General features: G+C 42.7%; 1 pseudogene; it reads right to left on the reverse strand.

Moving 5' to 3' along the window:
• Window positions 1-4,475: 4,475 nt before the first annotated feature.
• Window positions 4,476-5,297, reverse strand: LOC149210057 (putative DNA primase large subunit pseudogene; annotated as a pseudogene).
• Between the last annotated feature and the right edge of the window lie 383 nt (window positions 5,298-5,680).

The raw sequence follows: 5,680 nt of genomic DNA on the forward strand, positions 1-5,680 counted from the left end.
TTCAGTATCTGTTTCCCACAAAGTTTTCAGATCTGAAAGGGATAATAGGGGACCTATGCCTCATGAAGATCACCCTAAAACTGGATGCAAAACCTGTGAAGGAAAGACCTTACCGCCTCAATCCAAAGTACAGAAAAAGGGTCTTCTTAGAGTTAGACAAGATGCTCACGGCAGGTATTATGAAGAATCTGGTTGGGTGAGCCCAATAGTGGTTCAGGAAAAGAAGAAAAAGGAAGAAATAAGGATATGCGTAGATCTCAGGAAGTTGAATGATGCTTGTGTGCATGATCCCTTCCCAACTCTGTTCATTGATGAGGTCCTGGATAATGTTGGTGACCAAGAATCATATTTTCTCACTAATGGATTTTATGGGTACCATCAGATCAAGATCGCGCTAGAGGATAGAAGTAAGATGACCTTCGCGACTGAATGGGGATGCTTCCAGTATGCGGTGATGCCTTTTGGGCTGAAGAATGCGTCGGTGATCTTTTTGCGTGTAGTCGTCACGACGTTCATGGATTTCATTCACAAATTTCTGGAAGTATGCTTTGACGATTGGACATTGTCTGGACTAGTAAAGTGCCATGAGGCAAGTCTGCGCTTGATGCTAGATACATGTCGAAGGTACCAGATCGTGCTTAATCTAAATAATGTTTATTCTGTGTCCCTTTTGGGATCTTGTTGGGTCATGTGGTATGAAGATAAGGCTTGATGGTAGACACTACAAAGATCGCGGCCATAATCAATTTAGAGGTGCCAAGGAGTGTGAAACAGTTGCATGCAACGTTGGGGAATACGGGATACTATAGGAAATTCATCAAGAGCTATGCCTAGATCACCGCATTGATGGAAAAAATGTTAAAGAAGGATGTTACGTTCTGTTGGAATGAAGAATTCCAGAAGAGCTTGGATGTGCTAAAGGAGAAAATGGTCACCACGCCGATCCTAGTCTTCCTGGATTGGAAAAAGGAGTTTCATGTGCATGTGGACACATCATGTGTTACACTGGGAGTAGTATTGACTCAAGCCAGTGAGGGGGACTTGGATCATCCTATAGCATCCGTAAGTAGGAAGTTGTCCAAAGTGGAGAAAAATTATTCCATGACAGAGCACGAAGGACTAGCTATGATGTACGTGCTCCAGAAGTTTAGGTATTATTTCTTGGGTAGACAGATGATTCGGTCCAGCATTCAAGTGTCATAGAAAGCCGCTTTGAAGATATTATACACTTCCTGATGACAAGAATGGCTCCAGAAGGATATACAAGTCAACAAAAGAAGGAATTGGTGGTGCACGCGGTAGACTTTTCTGTCATTGAATGACACTTGTACAAAATGGGATCAGATGAAGTATTGCGACATTATGTGCCTAAGTTTGAACGAAACAACATCCTCACTGAGGCTCATAGTGGAGCCACGGGAGGTCATTATGTAGGAAAAACAACAGCGCAGAAGATTCTATGCACTGGGTTGTGGTGGCCGACCTTGCATAAGGATTCAAAAGTGTACTGTAGGGCATGTGACACATGCCAAAGAACTAGCAAACCCTCGCGTAGGGATGAGCTGCCGCTGAATCTGTAGATATTGCTACAGCCCTTTCGAGAAGTGGGCGATTGACTTTGTGAGACCAATTCAGCCTCCAGGGAAGAAGATGGGTGCGTGGTACATCATCACCGCGACTAAGAACTTAACCAGATGGGCAGAGGCACAACATGTGAAGGACTGTACAAGTGCGACAACAGCCAAATTCATCTTTGAGTATGTGTTGGCAAAGTTTGGTTGTCCAAAATATTTAATGAGCGATCGCAATACACACTTTCTTAATGAGACGATTAGTGCGATGATGGAAGAGTTTCAGGTTTACCATCAGAAGAGCACACCCTATCACTCGCAGGCTGATGGAATGGTAGAAGTGTTTAATAAGATACTAGAGAACACTCTAACAAAGGTTTGCAATGCTTAAAGGAATGACTAGGATGTGCGCGTGTTATAGACATTTTTGTGCCTTACAGCTATAAGCATGAAATGTCCATAATCCAAGGGATCCAAAGTCCCTAAACATGTTGTTCCTACCCCTAGAGGAACAAGGCTAACAAACCATAGCAATTCACAGAAGTTCTCCACCAGAAACTGCTCAGAAACAAGTCAATTCAGGATCAATTCAGAAGCTCCACTAGCTGCCTGTGTTGAAATGCAGAGGCTACACTGGCTAGTTGCATTACAACGCAGGTGGAAGCACTACCAGGGTGCGCTGAGCGGGAAATGACAAATGTCAGGGTCTCTTGTGAGAGGTGTCAAGACTGTGGAAGCTTCAAGAATCTTCCTCCATGACACTTGCCTTGCTGAGTTCGACTAAGTGATGAGTAAGAGGCTCTTAGTCTCCAAGTGGAAGTAAGAACTGACAGAGAGAGAGAACACTAGTTAGATCACAAGCTGACTCATCCTCACTCCAAACATCTATGTATGGATCTCTTCTCCATGAGATCTAGAGGCTGGAATTTTGTTATTGCAAAGAATTGTTGTTGGTTTGAGATTGGAATCATTGGGTGCTTAATGCTTTGAAGGGAGGTGAAGATAGGAATTTCATTTGCTGGGAAGGAGATGCTGGATTGGAACTCTCTTGGTTGTATCTCCTCCTGAACCTTGTTATTCATCAATAAAGCTATCTTGGTTTCTCCTATACGTTGATGTGTCTTTGATGTATGATTGCATTAGTGTATTTAGTTTATTTCTAATCCTGAACTAGTTATGAATATGAATCTATGTCTTTGTGTAGTGTTCCCTTCTTGTGATCTTGCAGGAACCTGTTGAAGCTGGGCGAGCGAGAAGGCAAGTAGCTCGGAACTCTCAAAGAGAAGAGAAACCGGATCGAGGGACAAACGGAAGACACCGGTTAGTCCATCCATCTCTCTTCATTCTTAATTCATAAAGGAAGAATACTAGAATAGCTGTTTTTGTTTGTTGCTAAGGCACTGTCACACCTTAGGTGGATAGGATCGTCCTGCATAGGCATTTTTCCCCACAACAAATTGGCGACTCCACTGGGGAAATCTGTTTAGTCATTTTATTTGTGTTTCTATCATTGTTTGTTTCATAGACTCAACAGCAACAATCGAACTGCATCTGCTATTCTTAGATGCAAAGTAGACAGCTGCTGCTTTGATCCAATCACTGGATTTGTCTATGATCTGAACAATGGACTCACAAATGATTTGATGATCCTTTGTGATAGATCTTAGTCCTCCTTCAAAGCATCCCTTTGATTGTACCTGTTGGACACCTAATCCTAATGGGTTAGCGTGGAAGTTGAATGGACAAAGCAGTCCAAGAGACCTTGGGATCTGAATCCCAAGAGTCACATATGTGTACTATAAATGTATATCTATTGTTAATAAAAATTGAATTGAATGATTTATCTTTCACATTCTTGTGCTGTCCATGTCTGTTTAACATGGTATCAGAGCCATGATGTGTGGCCTTTTGCATGGGTTTCTCAACCTCTGATTCTGTAGTTTTCTATCTCACCATTTATGCATGAGGTCTTTCTACCCTGAAATTCCCTGCCAACCCTGACATTTACTCAGCGTTGTCGATTCTCTGTAATAGCGATGGTCTCTGTTGCATGCAGTGCTGCCCTATCTGATTATCATAACTGAGCGTTCTATTCATTGTACACTTGTCCGTAAGAATCTTAACGCTCCACTAATTTGGGCTCTGTCAGTAAGGCGTTTTCTCAATGTCCACTGTTCGCTTGGCCATTTCATTAATTATAACCTCTGTCATTGTGTACGTTTTTGCTGCATAAAATGTTTTGAGTTGAACGTTTCAGCTTCTGTCCTGCACTGCGCTGCTCTGCCTCTGATATTCTCTGCGCATCCATTTTGAAACCTCAACCAACGCATCAGAAAACGGTTGAAAGTACTCACCGGGATTCCGAATCAACCTGCGAGTTAAGTCAAGGTTAAAGTTTCGCAGATCTGCCATGTCTATAATCAAGCGATGGCGACCCTGTGTGATCATACTCCTGATCTTGTTCATATAAACGCCTTGCCCCACATCTTGATCCAAAAAGTTCATAAAAGTGCGCTTATGTGCCAAAATGGCTTCCTCGTTGATATCCATTGTCAAATGCGTGATTGATTAACGACTCCAACAGATCTCTGTCTCTGTGGAGCAACTGCAATGCAATGCAATGCAAAATTCGAGGTCCGCAACCGTTGCATTCACAATCGTTAGCGATATTGTCAAGGAATAGCGCAAGATGAGATAGCACACTTTTTGCATCGCCATACTGCTCCACTTTCTAGTGAATTCCAAACACCGAAGAGCGACGCGTTTCTGATGTTCCCAGCCTGTGCGAGAGTTACAGTGAATAATACTGAACCTGTTGCAACTAGGACGACCATCTATTCTTCATCCGACGACGGTCCTAATCCGTGCCCGTGTCCGCCGGATTCTAATAAGGTCTCCATTTCTTCAACAGGCGGTGCCGTTGCTCCGCCTCCGCTCTCGGCTAGGAGTGACAGTACATTTTTCTGTTGAATCTTTTTCAGCAATCGTCGAAGTCCATTTTCTGTTTGTTAGAACAAGTGTTTTTGATAAACGGCTTCTGAACTGACCAACCACAATTGCTGCAAGCTGGTTCATGGGAACAAATGCATAACCATTTTGCAAGAACACTCGACGACCAGAAACAAGCTCAGGAACTTCCTCAAAGGGAACCTTATAAAAGATGCTCTCCGCATTAGGAAGAGGTTGGTTAAGTGAGCGTGCAACTTGACCCAACTTGTCTTTCACCGTCTCAAACTCTGGATTTGTAATTGCTCTGTAGGGAAGCTTACATTCCTCCATGAACATCCTCTGGGCATCTGGGGGTTCCAGACGAAAACGATGACGGAAAAGAGTAGTCTCCATCTGCAGGAACCATCTCCGAAGCTCTTCCATTCTGCAGTATACCAAGCGCAACACAAAATGAGATATAATATCTTTATTGATCATGTCAGCTGCATTTGGAGTCCGCATGTGCTTTCTCCACAACTCGCTCACCAAGCTTTCTAGTTCTTCCGATTTTTTGCCACGTGACAACGTATCTTCGAGACCCTTAAGAACTCTGAGACGATCCACGGCAAATAATTCAAAATCTTCGAGGGATACTTCGAGGGGAGGAGCCGACTGGTAGAATGAAAGCTTGCTGGATCTGTTATCGAGCCTAGATTTGTATTTCGACACACTTCCGCTGCCAAGAACTGCAAACAACCGGTGAGACAGTCTCAGCATGCGTTGGGAATAGTTGTCCATGCGTTGAATAGCCTTTGCTTATAGTGGAAAACATTGGACTTGTTAACATGGGAAGTTTTGAATTTTTCTTCTCAGTATGATGCTATTTATTATCTCAGTATTCTTTTCTTGAAGACCGGTGTCTAGTAGAGTAAGTAAATCTAAGAAGCAGTAAGTAAATCTAAATCTAGTCTCTAGTAGCAGTAAGAGTTCTCTTTTGGACCGAGGGCTTATAATTTCAGTTTTAATGCAAAGAACTTGCTTTGGAAATATAAGTTTCAACTGAAGTGACTACAATTTCAATATTTTGATTTTGTAACCTGGAGGGACGAGATATATCAGTGTTTGCAGTTTCAGCAATTTGATTTTGTATGTAAAAGGGGGCTGAGATTCATTGGGGATCA

This window comes from Pinus tabuliformis, chromosome 1_2 (assembly GCF_031772625.1).
Source record: "Pinus tabuliformis cultivar Carrire ecotype Pingquan chromosome 1_2, CPIR1, whole genome shotgun sequence".
NCBI lineage: Eukaryota > Viridiplantae > Streptophyta > Pinopsida > Pinales > Pinaceae > Pinus > Pinus tabuliformis.